At 38.6% G+C, this 19,514-nt stretch overlaps 1 long non-coding RNA gene across 2 annotated transcripts in view; it reads right to left on the bottom strand.

Annotated features, from left to right (window-relative positions):
- The window catches only part of LOC121827531 (uncharacterized), a 59,530-nt gene that overhangs the window by 37,391 nt on the left and 2,625 nt on the right, over nt 1–19,514 (bottom strand). For both annotated transcript variants that reach the window (XR_013048840.1, XR_013048841.1), the window contains exons 2-3: nt 14,244–14,316; nt 4,359–4,451 (exon numbers count right to left, since the gene is read on the bottom strand). This is a non-coding gene — a long non-coding RNA (uncharacterized LOC121827531). The remainder of the gene's footprint in view (nt 1–4,358; nt 4,452–14,243; nt 14,317–19,514) is intronic.

Genomic DNA, 19,514 nt, shown 5'->3' with positions numbered 1-19,514 from the left:
TATTTTTTATATTGGGTAAGCAGTGCTTTTATGATCAGTAAAATAACTGAGTTAATGAAAGACATATTGAAACCCAGGAGCTGTGAATTTAGATCCTATTGCTTTGGAACCTCATATTTAGAGAACCATTTAAAATATGCAAGAAAATCAACATTAGATTTTGCTACCATGCCCTCTACCTATATTCAAAAAAAAAAATCATAAACAACAGTGTGTCTTTTAAAAGCATGGCTTCTAAAATGATGTTTGTTGAGAATTTTTCATGATTCCCCATAGAATCTCCCTTCAAGGGTTCCTAATGGAAAATTTCTCCTGCCTACATACCAAGCAAAGCTAAGCATCTCCTGGGAACTGGTGTTTTATGTTCAAATAAAACTGTGAATCTAAGCCAGCAACACTTTCTCAAAATTTCTTATACACAGAATCATCTGAATCACTTCTCAGCGAGATTCATGATGAGCTCAATCAGAAGAGCCCAGGTGATTTCCATATCAATTAATAGTTTCCTTACCTATGGTGATTAGAGATGCTGGCTTCAGGGTCACCAGGGAAGCTGTCAGAATGTGGGCTTCCCTCCAGTCCATTTCCATCAGTATCACTAACGGTGGAATTAAGAACCCAAATTCCCTACCTCGTCACCAGAATTCGCAGTTGAACTTGTAAAGCACTGTTTGGGCTGACTTTGTAGCCCTGTACACATTTTAGTGGTCAGGCAATACACACTATGAAATTCAGTCTCATTTTACTATTCTGTTAGCTTTTCCATTTTGGACTACTTCTTTAAAAAATGTCTTGTTCCTGATATCATTATCTATTAATAGTGTTCATTCAAATTGTTCAGACAATGAAAATATTTATTGTGCACCAAGCTTCTATATATTGGAGATATACGAGTGAATAGACAGTGCAGTCCTTATCCTTTTTTGCTTAATTCCCTGTCGGATTTCAACTCTTCCTGTTCACTGACAGAGAAGTAAGCTTCGACTCAATATGACAAAACAGCTCTTAAAAACACAGCTATTGTGGAATGGGATGAATGCTCTGCGAAGGAATGAGTTCCTTGTCTTGACACATTCAAGAAGATGGTTGCAGACCAGTATGTCTTTTAAAGAGTTAAAGCCTTTATTAGACTATTTCTGTGGTGCCTTGAAAATGTGAAACTCTATTATGAACAAAATATAGCTTAGGTAAGTTAAAAAAATCATAGCAGAACTGGTGGCATGCGCTTGTAACTACAGCTACATGAGAAGCTGAAGTTGGAGGCTCATGAACTCATCAAGGTAGGCTGTGCTACAGTTCTAGGCCAGCCTGGAAACTTATCAAGACTGTACTTCATAAAGAGTCATGTTTCTAAAACTGTAAGTAGCTTTTTCAAAAGAAAAATTCTTTAAAAAAAATCTAAAAGAAAAACCTGATCATAGGATGTAGGTGAGTGAATCTTTCCTTCCTCCCTCCCCCAAACATCAGCAGATGAAAGCAATCATTATTCTCAAGACATTTCTCTCCTTGCCCATCTGTTGCATTGTCCTGTACTGATCATAGGGGACTGGGCCAGGATGGCAAGGGACAGAGGCAGAAGCCCAAACAAAGGTAATGCAATTTGTGTTCAGGACTGGGAGCTGTGGAGTGCAAGAAGGGAAGGCAGGGGTAATGCTGGCAGAGGTGGGGACAGGAGGAAGGAGAGTGTGTTTCTGCTGAAATAGGCGGCCGTTCCTCCCTGTGAGGAAAACCAATATTCCTGTCACCTGACTTCTGAAGCCCTGCCTGATGCTGCCTGACATCAGCACTTGCCAACCATTGTCAGGTCAAGGGCACATGAAGTCTTGAAGAGTCATACTCATTCCCAGTGTATAAATGTTCATGGGACTTCCTCAGAATGGCTCACAGTCAGCCCTCACTATGACCAGAGTCTATTATAATGACAGTAGCTGTCTCTCCAAGCACACTTCTCCCTTCTCTGTGCTTTATCAATAAGCCCCAGCATCCCCCTGATTAAAGATGCTCTCAGGATATGTATTATCCAGAAACACTGTCTCTGAATAAATCCCTGGGTCATAACACAATTCTAGAATCCAACCCTGCATTCTTATTCAGTCTGCTGCTGCTTTTCTTTCACTCCAATAGCCATAGGCAATCCATCAGTGATAATGATGGTTAATAGTTACTGTTATATTGAAGAAAGCCTTTTCCACTTATTAGTTACTTTAAACCTTACAAAAATATAAGGGTTAAGTGTTGTTCCACACAGTTTTTGAATGAAGAACTAAGACACAAGCAGGCCAAGCAAATTGTCCAAGGTTGCAGCTAGTAGCAACGTTCCTGGGAATGAAGCCCAGCTTAATCACGTTCCTGTGATTGTGTCTGGGCTGCACATCACAGGGATGACAGCATGGCTTTATCTAATTCGCCACCTGGGAATTTGCTTGTTTCTTAGTCTGCTTCTTCCCCTGAAAGGCATCTTTGCATTTTAACTGTGATTTTCATTCACGTTCCTTGTGCCAACCTACTTGTTCCACCATAGAAGATGGCCAGCAAGATCCTCAGAGTCACTGGCTACTCAAGTTCCTAAGAGTTCCTGTTGGTATGCCAAAGAGCAGGATAAAGTATACAGCGACAGGCACCAGGGCCCAGGAGACAGAATCTGACAGCGGGATACCATCTGTTTCCACTCCTATCTACTCGGACCATCTGCTATTGCTCAAAATACCGCACAACTGAACTGCGACTTGGGGTCATTTAAGGTCAGAGTATTCATCAACTCTTCCACTGTGTCTCTGCTAGCATCTACCTGGTCTTCTGCTGGCGGCGATGCCTGGCTCACCAAAGCACCATACTGCCCAGGCCTGCATCCAGTCCTGACAACTAGATAGAGCACATGAATTTGTGGTGGAGGAGTTTGGATTCCCCATTTGTAAGAATGCTGATCAAGTAGCTCATAAAATTGGAAATCTGGGTCTGCAAATCAGCAAAGGAGGCCCCTTCCCTCAATATAAACATGGAGTCTGAAATTGAGATGACTGTGTAGCAGAGGCATAATAAAACACAGTGAGATTATGTCTCCCCTTCTCCTGGCCTTATAAACTTCAGCACCATCTGTTAAAATTTTACTCACCCTCTAAAGGTAGCCCTAAAACTTGGCTAAAATTTCAAGTAGTCCCTCAGGAATCCCCTTGTTCCTTCCTGTCATGTACTTGTTTCCAGCCCCTCTTAACTCTCTACCTGCCTGCTCCGAGCGTGGATGTGTATGCCAACACTGGGTACTGCCTCAAACCCTACCAGACACAGAGCTCCTTAGGAAGCAGCTTATGCCAAGACACTGTTTATTATGGATCAACACCTGCACAGGGCAGGGAGAAAAAAGAACTAGGATGAGGGCAAAACTCCACTGTGTATAAGCAATAAAGCCCCACCAACTCAAACCTCTGGAGCCTGTTGTCCTCCATCACACTTGTTATTTGGTCACTTGGGCTTCCTGTCTCCTGCAGGGCCCAGCTGGCCCACGAAAGTCCCTCTTGGAAGAGGTCATTTGGGTGATGCAGCTTTAGACAGCTTAGGCAGCCCTGCACCCAAGGGAGCTGCAGTTAGAGGAGCTGTGCTAATCATTCTCTGTGCATCTAGGCAGCATGGCTCCCAATTAAGCAATCAGGGCAGGGTGGTTCACCTCTGGGGCCACATGGTCACCTTTCCTGTTGTTCCCGTCCTAGAAATCCAAGTGTGGGATTTTCCCTCAGTGTGTTGACCCAGCCCCTTCTCACACTGTAATCACCAAAGACTCCACACTCGGGGTCCTAGTTTTAAAAATGCCTCATCTGGGCATCAGAGAGCTTTGAGTCTAAGGAGGATGAACCCTTTCCATCTGAGCTCTGTTTTGTGCAATAACAGGGGCTCTTGGGGAGGCTCATAGTCTTCTAAGCATTCTCAGTGATTTCATCATCACATAGGCTTTTCTTGATGACACCTCCCTAGAAGGAATCTGCTCTTTCCCCCTTCAAAAGTCCCCTTTATTTCTGTTGCCTTAGCTTGTACACCCCTCCACTGCCCCCCTTTTTTAAATTCTGAGGTGACTCTTTTTAAACCTGGTCCATTGAATCTCACATTTTCCACAAAAGAATTACAGACTTCAGAATATGAGGAAAGTATACTCCTGGGGGTCCCCAAATGACAGCTCAGAACTACTTTTGCTATGCACAGAAATTCTTTCAAGTCTCTGCATTTTATCTTAAAAATTCATGTGAATTTTGCACTCTACTATATGAAATATGTGTGCTAGTTTTAATATTAAAATACTATTTTAAATTACTTACTAGTGAATAAATTTATCCAGGAAGACATAGCAAATTATGCATGGTTTCACATACCTTCTAAAAAAAACCTTGCATATATCAGCCTTGGATTTATAGAAGTAGGAGGTCATACTTTCTGGTGCTTGCTTATATGGATGGCACACACTTCTAGAAAAAGAATTTAGAATATGTTTTAATATCAACTTCCATGCATTGAATTATGTTTTCACAATACTGGATATTTAATGTACATCCAAAATGAAATTATAAATGTAAAAGATAAACATATTTCTTCTAAAGGGAATTAGAGGAGGTCCCGTTAAAATATAAAATAGATATTCAGTTCAACTAAATGTCAGTAAATAATCTTGCCAAGTTTTACTACATAAATTGGAAATACCATTTAAACCATTCATTAAAGATATTTATATTAGGACATAAATACAATATATTTTACCACTAGAGTTCTTTGATAGCATGACTTAAGAATATAATTTATACTTTTAGTGTGTGTAGAAATATCTGATATCAAGATGTCAGACTCTCGAGAAACAAATTAAACAGAATTCAGAGCAATTTCCTTTGTATTTTCTTCAACAAGTGGCTCTTTCTAGGAATCAAACAGTAAGTAAGAATTTACTTAGGTGCTAACTGTTGAGGATTACTAAGGACCTACTCTGTAACAAACTCTATGCAAGGTATTGGGAAAGGGTGGGGGAGGGGATAAACCACCTCCAAGCAGCACCTTTTGTAGAGCTTGGAGTTGGGAGAGGGATATACCTCAGAATTTAAAGTAGTGAACTTTGGCAAGGATCTAGAGTACAGGTATATTGAAAAATTAATGAAAGGCAGATCCTTGTGCTCTGAGCATTGTCCAGATGGAGGGAAGGCTTGGAATTTTGATAGAAACATTAAAAGACTAACTGACAAGTTACTTAAATAGATGGTGCCTATACATATAGACAGTTTGAGAATAGACTGTAGTTGAGTATAAAATTATTTTTCCAAAACTATTAGAATATTTTAGTTAACTAAATTTCCAGTATGCATTTAATGTGGAAGTACTCTGGAGGATACACAATGCAAAATAAAATCACATGGTTTGAGACTGTTACTCACACACTCTTTACTCCTCATGATAGAACTCACACCTAGTCAATTGTGCAGGTGTGCTTAAATCCTAATGATTTCACAGCCCTTGCTATTTTGCAGGATTGTTTTCTCCTGCCCATTGTTCACTCTGTGAATGTTTTCTGAGTCGCTGCTCTAAATGCACTGTCCTCGGTGCTGGATGTGGAGCAGAAATGCAAAGCAGGTCTTTATGAGTGGGCCTCTGCTTCTTCTGATGCTTCAATTGCTGCCAATCAATCAGTTTGTTTCCATAGCAACAATAGGATCAGCCCTTCCAAGTAGGATGTTTAGGGAAGAACTCTGCTCTGGTGTCTTTTAATCTAAGATCTACGTGATAAAGAGCTAGCTCTGGGAAGAGTCAGACACTGGGAAAGGTATATACATATGTTTCTACATAAGACGCCCTTATAATGTTTGAGGAACAGAAATGATGGTGGCACGGTTGGGCCTCTGTGAAAAGGGGAATGAGTAGGCCATGGTCCGGTGAAAAATATGTGAGGTCCAGGTCCAATTAGCAAGCTCTGTGTTCATTTTAAATATAATATTGTGTCATTTAAGAGATTTAAAACTCAAGTGACATATGACACACACTTAAAAACTACTCATATGGTGTCTATGTAGAGAACCTATACAGGGGAATGAAAGAGGACAATCCTTTTGAGATGTTACTGAATTCAGTCCCAAGAGGAGTTTGACTGTGACTTGGACTTGGTTGGGGAACAGAAGCATGGCTATGGAATAGGGTTTAGTGTAACTAGCACAAATTGAGGTGAATAGGTGAGAGAAAGATGAACTGTAACAAACATTTTTTTCTATGAGTTCTTTTAAGTGGCACCAAATGCTAGCATAGAAATGATGGGGGGTTGGCTGAGATGAACCCCACAAATTATTTTCAAATTGCTACATGTATAATACATGGGAATCTAACAAATGGAAATAACAGATGCAGACTTGGATACACAAGATTAAAGATGACTAGAGGGCAGGGCAGCCTCTAGAAAGATGACTCAGCAGTTAAGAGCACTTGTTCTTGCATAGAGCCCTGGTTTGGTTCCCAGCATCCCCATGGTGGCTCACATCATTCATTATTCCAGTTTCTGGGGATCTGACCTCCTCACGCTCATGTTTCTGGCCTCTACAAGCACCAGGCATATACATACCATGCATACAATACACAATGTAGGCAAAACATTCATACATATAAAATAAAATAAGTCTTAAAAAAAGAAGACTGATCTTGACCTGAAAATTGGAGAGCATAAAAAGCAGAGATGGTTGAGATTGCTTCAGAGGTATAGGAAGAATGAGAAAAGACTGTAAGAAACAGCAATATTTAAGGTTTGGAAAGAGCAGGATAAAAACAGTAAAAGCTGCACCTAAGAAGGAGAAGCAAGTCAGGGAGAGTTGTTAAGAAATAAAAGTTAATCTTGTCCCTTATCTCAAAAGATAGTGTCAAATATTTGATCCAGAAGAGGGTGATCAATAGCACTGAGTGCTTTAGTGATCCTTAACAAGGAACAGATGAAAGGTGTTTGTTGGATTACTAATATGGATTTCATCACTTGATAAAAGCATATTCAGCTAAAGCTCATAAGAAATTCCATACAAGTACATGGAAGCAGAAGAAGGATAGTGAACAAAGATTGGAATGTACAGGAACTGTCTCTGAACATGGACGTCTGAACAGGCAAGAGAGTGGGCAGACTGCCTGAGAATGTGACTGCACAACTGAAGAATTAGTGTAACAGTAATTACCAACATTCCGTCTGGAGAGTTAGTTACTGCAGTGATGTTTCTGCAGTTTCCTGGGGGTGGAATTGCAGACAAATGATCTAACCTCTCTGTGCCCTTGTTTTCTCATCTACAAAACAGGAATAACAGCTTTCCATCAATGACTCATTGTGACATAGTCAAAGTGCTTGGGGGTAATGTCTACCCTATATTAGACATTTCAGGAAATAGAACTGTATTATTATCAATATACTACTGTACATTACTATACGGCATAATGTAATAGATGAGATTATAAATGTTATATGCATCTTAGTAATAGTGTGTACAATGAAAAACCAAAGATTATTTCATTGTTACACATTATAACCATTAGACAATTTAGCACTGGAAAGAGAAATGGGAGAGACTCAAAGATCATAGTTTTCTGATTTTCTTGTATCTATGGTTGAGGACTGACTGACTTGAGTGCTGAGCCAAGCTTAATCCTATGCAAGGATGGCAAGTACTCATCTTTTAAAACTTATTCTTCTCTCATATAATACATGGAACCTTTTCCCCACCCCTCCCTTCACCCTTGACAGTACCCGGGCCCATATCCCCTCTCTCCCAGATCCACTACTCCTCTGTTTTCTTTCAGAAAAGAGCAAGTCTCCCACAGATATCAACTGAATACAGCATATGATGCAATAAGACTAGACATAAACCTTCGTATCAAGGCTGGACAAGACAACCCAGCAGGAAGAAAAATGTCCCATGAAAAGGTGAAAGAGTCGGAGATACTCTCACTCCTACTGTTAGGAGTCTTACAGAAACCTCAAGCTAAACAACAACAGAATGTATGCAGAAGACCTAGAATAGACCTATGCATGCTCCATGGTTGCTGCTTCAGTCTCTGTGAGCAACTATGAGCCAGCAGTAAGCACTCTTAACCACTGAGCCACCATCACCATTATTCCCACCACAAACTTGTATGACACATAGAAGCTAAAGTCTTGGAAACAGGTAGTGAGGATTAATAACTGCAGAGCAATGTAAATATACTTAATTCTGCTAAATTGTTCACTTGTAGCTAAGATTATATATATATATATATATATATTACCATGATAGAACAATATCTCAAGAACTATTAGTTGCTTTCGGTATTTTATATACAAGAAGCTATGCATATTTGAAGCACAAGATATGATGAGTTTTAAGGTACATATACAACCACAAACCCTTCACTAATATAAGCTGTTGATCTATTCATCAACCTGCAAGAGCTTCATCGACTTTGTGTGCTGCTATTACTCCCATCATGAGAGCATTTAACAAGTTCTACTCTCTTAAGGAAGTATCATGGACATATTAGAGCATTAGTAACTATAGGATCATGTCACCACAGGTCTGTGGGACTTATTTCCTGTGACTGGAATTCTTTACCCTGCCCGTCTCCCCTCCTGTTAGGCCAAGGAATGTGATTGGTTTCAAGTAAGTGGTATCACCTGTCGTTTGCCCCTCTCTGTCTGGCATCATTTCATTTGGCATAATGCCTTCTGGGTTCATCTTTGTGAATGCAGGATTTCATTCAAGCTGTCCTCAGTTTTAACGTGGTTCCTGACAATGCTGGGCAACTTTGGAGAAGTTTGAAAATCATTTTACTCATGTAGGAGGTTAAACTGCCATTTCTTTATTTCATTATGCTTTCAACCTCTGTAACTACAGTGCAGACAAAAACCCGGGAGCACAGCTCAGGGGAAGAGTGCCTGCCTAACATGATCAAGTCCTTAGTGTGATTCCTAGCACTACAGAAAACAGCAAACAAAACCCCTAAGAAAGAGTAGCATCACATTCATGCAACTTAGATATGGCTTCAATAATGCACAAAAGATAGGCATGCCAAGAACATGCTTTGCTGTGAGTGTAAAAATCATTCCTAATGATTTTTCATACAAAGTAGATAAAAACATTTGTGGCAATTTTTCTTACTAATCTCACAAAAGATATTATGATTTATAATTAATTGTTCATGTGATTAGGTCTATCATGAAGAGCTGAGAATATAGTAGCCCCTAGGTCTATACAGATTTTAAAGTTAAATTGAATAAGTTTAAACTAAATACAAGTCCAGCTCCTCAGTTATACTGGTTTTATATCAAGTATCTAAAAGTCATATGTAGCCAGTGGCCTGGCTAACACCATTCCAGAAAATTCTATTGTATAGTGATGAAAAAATATTGTTCCTTACAAGCTATACACATGTACACATATATTTTCACAAAGGAATTTTTCTCAAGCTATTTCTTTACTGAGTTGATTTATCTTTGAAATAATATCAACAAACAATCACACCTGGAGCATATGCTGGAGTGTGCGCTGAGAAAACAGGCCACCACTGAGCTGTCATCTCGTCTATGTATGTGTTAATTTTTCTCAGAATGTGCACCTAACAGGGTATTTTTAAGCTGAAATCATCTGTGGCAATTTTTTTCAGAGATGTTAGACTTTAATTTGAAGCACCTTTTCAATGACTTCTGTTCCTTTTTATTTAATTGCATCTATAAAACATGAAATCATAAAGTTCTACTAGAGGAAACAAGAAGTTGAAGAACTGCCACTGTCATCCCAGACACATTTGGAAGTAGACTGTAAGCATGGGGATAAGACATAATCTCATTTGGTTTATGATATGACAGAAGCCAGTCATGGTTTAATTAATTCAGGGTTGTTTTCATTTGGGTTGGATGGGACAGATCTGTTAATAGAAACAATGTATAAATAAAGAAGATCCAGAAAAGGATGTTAAATACCAGGCAGAGGATTGGAACTGAGAACTCAGGTCTGCAAAAAATCATCTTTTCATAAGAGACAAAAACTAGCTGCAGACAGATGCTTATAAGCCCCTTGCTTTGTTGAAGAGGACAGCTTTATAAATAGATGCCCAATAACAGCAGCCAGCTGTTCAGAATAATTGCCAAGCGATATTTGGTGATGACAACTTGAAGAAAGTCATCAATGCAATTATTTCACACCAGATCAGTCCAGCGGATCTGGTGAACCCTCTTGCCTGCTGTGACTGAGATACTCATTATTCTTGAAATGCCAATGGAACTTCTTCAGTTTTTTCTGTAATACAAAATGACTCCAACCATAATTACATTGTTGTAGCATTATTAATAATTTGATTGGGGACAGTTAACTGAGTGGGTTAAGGTTTTGAATTGTGAGGTCAAGATGCAACCTCTGTTATAGTCCATATCTAATAAGATCTCTTTAATTCCCATCATAGCTATTTATTTTTCAGTTACTAGTTTCTGTTTGCCTCTGGTGAATCTTTACTTTTAGTCAGCTCTGCTTGTTCTCCCTTAGTGATTATTATCACTGTCATTTTTCCCCAGAGCTCTCTTTTGATTCTTTTCTCCTTTCTTTTCTTTCAGAACCTGTCCTTCTCACTGTTAGAAACGTTACACATGAAATGTCAGAGAGACCTCAGCTTCTGGGGGCGACGGTTTTCCTTGTCATGCCTTCGCTCTGTGTGTTTCCATCCCTCTCTTTCCCAACTACTATAATCCTTTCAGTGAATATAACCCATTATCACCTCTACCACCACCTGCCACCACTTCTAGACACATTCTCATTAACTCCTTACTATGCCCCAGAAATTATGCTAAGCATTATGTATGTACATTATCTTATTTAAGACAGACCTTACAAGACTTGTTCTATTACTGTGGTTCATATAGAGTGCTAAGCATCTCTAGCTAGGTCAGTTTTTATGACAATGATACAGGAGCCTAAATCTTGATTGCTAAATTCTGCTGCCATCCAATAATTCAAGAAAAATAGGGAAATGCATTTTTCAGAGAAGTTTTACATTTACCTCCATTCTGTATTTAGGGGTTAAACCCAAATTCTGTTTGAAGAAATGAAATACATTATAAAACATTTTGAATTATCATGAAAAGTTAAGTTAAAACTTATAACTGTTAAAATGATGTCTTAGTCAGTGTCCTATTGCTGTGAAGAGAGACCACAACCACCAACTCTTACGAAGGTGAACATTTAACTAGGGCTTGCTTTCAGTTCAGATGTTGAGTCCATTATTGTCATGGTGGGCAGCGTGGTGGCACACAGGCAGACAGGATGCTGGAGAAGGAACTGGAAGTTCTACATCTGGATCCCTAGACAGCAGGAAGAGATGGGACTGACTTGAGCATCTGAAATCCCAAAGCCCACTTTGAGTGACATAGTTCCTCCAAGAAGGCCACACTGACTACAACAAGTTGTCTTATAGTTGACTCCAAATCGTTGTCTAGTAGTGCCACTCCCTGATGACCAAGAATTCAAATATATGAGCCAATGAAGTCCATTATTATTCAAACCACCACAAATGCTGTTACCAAAAATGCAAATAGTATGTGTTCGCAGAGACGTGGAGAAAGCGAAAGCTGTGTGACTTTTTGGTAGAGATGTAAAATGGTGCAGCTATTATAAAAGCATGGATGCAGCTTCCATGAAGAATTATAAATAGAATGACTATACTGTCCTACAATAGCACTTTAGAAATAGAACTGCCATATTATATAGAAACCAGCCTCCTGGATATATATTCAAAAGAATTGAAATCACTATCTCAAAGGAATGGCTGCTCAGCTGTTTTCATAATGGCCCTCTTCTCAATGGTGAAATTATATGGAATAATACTTGCTTTTCAACAGATGAACAGACAAAATTATTTACAAAGACTATTACTTATCATAAGAAGAAATTCCTGCCATTAGAAACAACATAGAGAACTCAAAGGACATTTTAGGAAATAATTGTGAAATAATCAAGTTCCAAAAGAGGAAATAAATACTGCATGACTTTATTTCTTTAATTTTATTTAAAATTAAAAAATACATACATATTCACACACACACTCATACATGAGTGTTAGGGCTACATGTTTATATGTGTACAATATGTGTGCCTGGTGCCTGTGGAAAACAGAAGAGGGCATTAGATTCCCTGAACTGAAGCTATCGATGGTTTTGAGTCACCACATGCATGCTGGAAATTGACTCCTGATCTTCTGCAAGAGCAACAAATGCTCTAAACTTTAAGCCAATCACTTCAGTCTCTCTTTTTCTTTTAATTACGTGTAATTGTGTGTGTGTGTGTGTGTGTGTGTGTGTGTGTGTGTGTGTGTGTGTGTGTGTGTGTACATGTGCAGGTGCCCAAGCAAGCCAGAAGAAGGCATCAGATTACCTAGAGCTTGAGGAACAGCAAATATGAGCTCCCCAAGTATGTGCTGGGACCACTGAAAGATCAGTAATTGCTCTTAACCACTGGGCCATCTCTACAGTCCCAATGACTTCATTTATATGAGAGATCTTTGTCAGCATCCAACAATTCATTAGTGGTTCTGATAGTTTGAATGAAAATGGCCTCATAGGCTCGTAGGGAGTGGCACTATGAGGAGGTGTGTCCTTGTTGGAAGAAGTATGTCACTGGGGCAGACTTTGAGGTTTCAAAAGCTCAAGCTATGCCCAGTGTCATTCTCTCTTCCTGATGCCTGTAGATCCAGATGTATAACTCTCAGGTACTTCTCCAGCACCATGTCTGTCTGCATGTCATCATGCTTCCTGCCATGGTGATAATGGAATAAACCTCTGAACTGTAGCCAGCTTCCATTTAATGTTTCCTTTATCAGAGTTGCCATGATCATGGTATCTCCTCACAGCCATTGAAATTCTAACTAAGACAGTTTTTGTCATGAGGTAGGTGGGAAAGGGAATGGGAGTTGTTTAGTGTTTCTAACACTCCAGTAGCCTGAACTGTTTTAGGAATCTGCTGTACAGCATAGTGCCTATAGTTAATAATATAGCACTTTGCAAGATTTAAAAGACTAGACCTTGTGTTAAGTGTTATTATAAGAAAATAAACAAAAACAGGGGGATGCAAAAAATTTCTGGGATATGTTAGTGTGTAATCCTGAATATGTTGATTGTAGAGTGTGTAGTTTGAAGTTTTTCTGTGTCCCTCCCAGCTGCAAGGTCCCTCAGCTGCTTGTAAAATAATCATTCAGAAGCTTATATTTACTGCTCGGCCATTAGTTCAGACTTATTACTAACTAGCTCTTACACTTAAATTAACCCATAATTCTTATCTATGTTTAGCCATGTGGGTTGGTACCTTTTCTCAGTTCTGCCTTGTCATCTTGCTTCCTTTGTATCTGGCTGGTGACACCTGACTCAACTGACTTTTCCCAGAATTCTCCTCATCTGCTTACCCTGCCTATACTTTCTGCCTGGCTACTGGCCAATCAGCATTTTATTTATCAACCAATCAGAGCAACACATATTCACAGTATACACAACAATATTCCACAGCAGTAGAGTATTTACATGTAGAGTGTTTCAAGCTTATGTATACATTAAATATGTAGTTTTTCATATCAATTATGCTCAAATAAAAATGTCAAATATTTTCAAAAAGATATACTTCATTACATTTATGCTTTATTGAGAGAAATATATTTTAAATTCTGAAATAAAAAAAAGACCCAATTGTAAAGTATAATAAGTACTAGCCTAGACTGCATGAGAGCTTGGGTGGATTTGACCTCTAATACCACATAAACCAATGTGGTGGCATACACCTGTAATGTTCAGTTATATGCATACATAGGTTGTTATGCATACAATGACAACCACTGTCTCAGTGTATCTATTGCTTTGAAGAGACACCACCACCCTGGAAACTCTGATAAAGAAAACATTAAATGGAGGCTGGCTTACGGTTCAAAGGTTTAGTCCATAATCATCATGGCAGGAAGCATGATGGCCCACAAGCAGACATAGTTAGTGCTGGAGAAAGAGCCAAGAATTCTGCATCTGGATCTTTGAACAGCAGTTCAAAGCCACCCAGCAATGTGTGAGTCTCTGTTTCAACAACAATAATGGGCAAAAAGAAGAAAAATCCTTTTGGGCAACTTTCTCTTTCTCTCTTCCTTCTTCCCCCCCCAATTCCCTCCCTCCTCATTAAATACTGGGCACTATGGTAAGCACCACAACTACAGACATACATAGGTAAAAACACTGGCATAATTTTTGTTTACATGGCACTCACAGCTTTCATCTGTTTCTTCTCTTCCTGCTTTCCAGTAAAGAGTGATGGAACTGAACAACAGAAGAGACTGTTCCTGCACGGATAAAAAGTAAAAAGGCTTCTCAGTGGAGAGGCAGACTGACCCAGACATTGAAGAACAAATGAATCTTGATTACATAGAACAGGATAGAGCATTTCAAGCAAGTAGGTCAACTTGGTGAGCCATGGGTACAGGGCCCAGCAGGAAATGATAAGGCATCAAAAAAGAGTAAGTAACTTCTTGACACTTTGAGGTCAGATTGCCTGAAAACCATGGTAAAAATCTTTGTGAAGGACTTGATTTAGCCAGCATCTTTTAGGAAGAAAGATTGATGACTTATTTGTTCATTTGTTTGCTTTGTTTTTTTCCCTCAGAAGTGTGTAGGGACAACAAAAACCAGTTGATAAAATAACCTGGAATTAAATACTCGTGAATGCTCCAACTGGGTACCAAACAAGTACAAATTATTTCAACTCTAGAAGAAAGATTGATTTTAAGCATGGGTAGCAATTCAGAATATTTTTCTAGATTGCCAAGAAAATGAATGGCTAACTCCTAGGGGAGCAAGTGAGATATTATGCTATCATGAATACTCATTTTCAACTCATTGACAATTGGAATAGTGGGTGGTAGCTTTAAGAAATGTGCTTTAAGCTACGATCTCTTCCAGGTTGTCTCTTAACAACTAGTATTTTATTTTATATTCTGTTTTTAACTCTAAAATCATACTACTTTGAAATTGTCTTATTCTTCTTTCTTCTTGTGAATTTTCAAAGAACTGAGGAGAAGAATTTTGTTGATGATGCCTGACAATCACACATGTATATGTTCACTCAGTAAAAGGCAGGGTTGGACTGCTCTGTTCCACTCCCTTTCTATTTACAACAGCCTTGCCTACATGGATGCAGACTGTCTTTTAGTTCATCTAGTCAATAGCTATCCAGGAGTGAGCTTCAGAGACCAACAAATAATTTCAAAATCTCATGCAAAATATTGTGTATTTTTCCAAGGGGAGTGTCTACAGTTTGCATTAAATTTTCAAAGAGGTCTTGATATGCCAAAACTTAAGTACCATTAACAAGAGGAAAGAGTGCTTGGCCTTGGTCTTTCCTGTTCCAGACAGAGTGGAAAGTAAGCCATTGCTTGAGTATACAGCATGAAAAACATATGTGAAAAAATAGCCTTTAACTTAATGGAAAAAGCAAGATGCTGTGGAAGAACCCACAGTCAGCTCTAAGCCTTTCCCTCTAGCTGTGGAACAGATGATTCTAAACTCCACAGCAAACACCTCAGGGAAAATTAGCTGTTTAGGAAAGATGGCAACTAAAAATTATGTTTTCCTGATTTATAAAAATTGATTTAAAGCAATATATATATATGTATTAAAGAATAAACAACATATGTAAGCATATGGTAAACATTGTCCATCTTACTACTTTCCAGGGGAAGGAAAACAAGAAACACAGTTTGAATGCATTAGCACATTTCACCATGGAGTCAGGGTGCCCACATTATCTCTGTTTTTGTTCTTGAAAACCAAGATGGTGTACTTCCTCTTTTGTACTACCCTTATTAACATCTGGTTGGAGTTTGATCTCTGCTCAGAATTCCAGATCCATGAGTGACTCATTAACTTCATTTTGTTCCAGGAATGTCTATATGTTTTCATTATAAATTACCACAGTTTTCTTAACCTCCATAGCATGCTTATACTATTTAGAGGACTTTTTTTCTTGGTGGTAGCCCCAATATGATAAACAGATACAAATGTTATTTGAATATTCATCTATCCTTTGAAAGAATGTCCCTGTACAGGCTTTGCCTGTGATAATCATGTGAGGCTCATTATAACTTCTGACACTTATAATAAATTCTGAAACTCTAACTATTGGTGATCAGTTATAGATTAGTTGTATTTTAAAAGCACTGGTCTGACATTACATATAATATTCAGTGTTTCATCTTGGTTCAATATATCAAGTTTTTTTCATAGTTTACATATGACTTTTGGCTGCTATCAAACCAATATTTTGTTGACATTACTGCCATTTCCCTTACATATCAAGTAATAGAATGTTAAAAAGTTAACAACTTTTGTTTCCTTCAGAAAGATTGTAAACAATTTTATAAATGCTATGGAATGAATTATAGTGTTCATGTAATTTGAAGCATTCACTTGTAGCCATGCTAGTGTTCTTGCTGGTGATGTGTACAGACTGCTATACCCAGCACATGCTCTGACCGTCCTGTCAGTTCTTCCTATTTCTTAGCAATGAGTTAAACAGGGTATGAACCTAAACATCTTTCTTCTGCGGGTGAGAGCTGACTCCTGGGGCCAATGAATTTGTGTTGCATGTAGCCTACATTTAGAATGACCTGCCACAAATTATAGTCATAATGGTCCCATGTGGAAAAGCACAAAAGAAGTCTGAGCCACCCTCTTGCCAGAAAACAACGAAACACTCAAAACCTAATGGAGAAGTGTCAAGGGTGACAGAAATCAGCCTAAAGTGGTGTTCACCAACCCAAACTGGGGCCTTTGAGAATGTGTGAGACTCATGATTCAAATAATTGAAAATAACATAACAAATAAATTTTGAGTCTAAAGAAGAAAAAACAAGAAAAACTTACTTCATTGGAGCATTTTAAAAATTGGTAATGAAAGAGAAAAATAAACTTCTACCATGATTATTTACCAAAGGGTATATGTCTATTTCATCATAGTTGATGAAAAAGTTCTTCTTTATAGGTCACATAGTACTTCTATCTGCAAGGCATGAAACAATTAGAAAAAAACTACCATCTTACAGCTTCAAATACAACAATGCATTCAGAAAGATGATTAATGAGTGCTTAACTTTTTAAGGGAATACAGTTAGACAGTGGGTAATTCAGCCCTGCCCAAGTGCATAATAGGCTACTTGCCAGCTGCAATGGGAACAGTACCTTTGCAATGGACACTGGACTCTCCTCCCCTAACCTGGAGATGGAATGCTGGGACAGCCCTTGTGCTGCATGTACTCCAACACAGGTGCTTAGATATTAAACCTTGTCTCAAACAATTTAACCAGATTTTTATCATTACTATAGACACCATCTATAACTAATGGAAAAATATGAATTAAGTTACAATTGAAAATTTTCACCATATCTAAAATGTGATATATTTTACAAGCCAGCCAGCTTGGTTTGGCTGTGTATAGTCATAGAGTGTCGGGGATTAATAGGGGGCTTGCTTCAATTAAAGACACTAACAAGGCAAAATATCGGAGTATACTATATGAAACTTTATTAATCCTGGATGTTTAAGCAATAAAATACATTTCCGGAACAATGTTCCTGAACAATGTTCCTAAATAGAGGGAATTTGAATATAGGCCACTATTTATATGATAGTATGGAAATGATACTAAGTTCTGATTTTGAAATGGCAATGGTATTCCAGGTTGTGAGAGAAAATCTCCTCCTCTTTAGGAGACATCTTCTGAGGTTTCTTGATCTTCACTTTCTTGCATAGCACCCTCTAAATGTACACACACACACACACACACACACACACACACACACACACACACACACACACACACACATTTATAGCTACATTTACTAACTATGGTAGAAATGAACAATTATTGACTTTAGATGCTGGTCGTATGCATATCCATTCACTTAAACATTTCAGTATTTTAAAATATTCAATATAAATCTGGAACAGAGAAAAATGGCATATGTGTTTTCTTTGTTTGATTTTGTGTATATGTAACTTAATCTCCAGAAATTCAGGAAAAGTATTTGCTCAGAATTCCTTGTGTATTCATATGGTGCTACTTTCTATTTGGTTTAGTGACCCCCCAAATCAACTTGTGAAGCAAAGTAGGCTCATTTTGCATGGAAGCGCCCTCCCTTCCTCTAAAATTTGAAACGTATGAACAGAATCAGCATTCTGTCGGCAGTGTGATGGATGTTCTCAATACAATGAAGGAATTATAGACATATGTTGCAATCATAACTCTACAGGCTGCCATGGGATGAGAAAGAACAGGGCATGGCAGTGAAACTTGGGATGAAAGTAGAGACCAGAAATTCAAGAGCAGAGAAAAATTGTCAAAGGGTTATATATAAAGGGAATTCACAGAATGGAGAGCAGAAGGAGGCAGGATGTATGGAAGCCATGTGGCAGAGGAATGTGCCAGATGGTGTAGGAAGGTGGCAGAGAAAGGGCAAGTACCCTGAAGAGATGATGAAGGCAACATCACGCTGACGAGGACCAGGTGGAGGTCAGATGCAGCATAAGTGGGTGGCATTCCTATCACAAGATGATGGGAAGCCTAGAAACAATTCAAAGCCAGCAGCATGGTTAAAAAGAAAGGAATCAACTTGAACTGGTGTGTGTGTGTGTGTTGGGTGGGGGGTTGCTAGGGTTGAAGTCAGAAGTCAAGTGATTTGAAGCCACATAAAGCTGGAACAGTAAAAAACAGTATGAGCTTTGCAATCAGGTGAGTCTAATTTGAAATTTGTGCTCTGCAGTTTTCTAACCCACTGACCTTGGGTAAATCACTTAGAATCTCAATTTTATTTAAATGATTATTTCAGAATTTTGAGTGAAGCTTACAAGCAAAAAATTAGTAAATAATGAGCTTTCAGGTTTTAAAAATATTTATTTTTATTTTATGTGCATAAATGTCCTGTCTGTGTGTTATGTGAGCATCATATGCATACAGTGCCTATGAATACCAGGAGAGGGCGGAGGGTCTCCTGGAACTGTATACAGATGTGAGCTGCCATGGAGGAGTTACTCCTGCACTCTGCAGGCATAGCAAATTCTCTGACTGGCTGAACCTTCTCTGTAGACCCAAACTTTTACTTCTACTCTCAGGCTATTCAAGAAGATGGAGTAAATTGATCACATTTGCTAATTTGATTTTTGCATATTATGATCCCATAAATACTATCACAATTTAAAGACCTTCATACATTCATGAATTTATTTTTCCTTTCTCATCAAAGAGGGACATAGTTCAATGAGGTAAAGACTATCATTCCAGTGGGGTAAAGTCTATTGACCTGACCCCACGTATCATTCCTTCATTCATCCATTCATTCGACAGACAAATACTGAGGACCTGCGATGTGCACAAGGCACTGCAGTGCAACACTGGGATGCGCCTTCAGAGAGTTAGCTTTATTTATGTGGTAAACAGATTTTGGGAGTGTGTTCTATATGGTTTCATTTAATATCGTTTTTAATGGCA

Source organism: Peromyscus maniculatus, chromosome 2, assembly GCF_049852395.1.
Source record: "Peromyscus maniculatus bairdii isolate BWxNUB_F1_BW_parent chromosome 2, HU_Pman_BW_mat_3.1, whole genome shotgun sequence".
In the NCBI taxonomy this organism is placed as follows: domain Eukaryota; kingdom Metazoa; phylum Chordata; class Mammalia; order Rodentia; family Cricetidae; genus Peromyscus; species Peromyscus maniculatus.
This window is presented reverse-complemented; position numbering and strand designations above follow the sequence as displayed.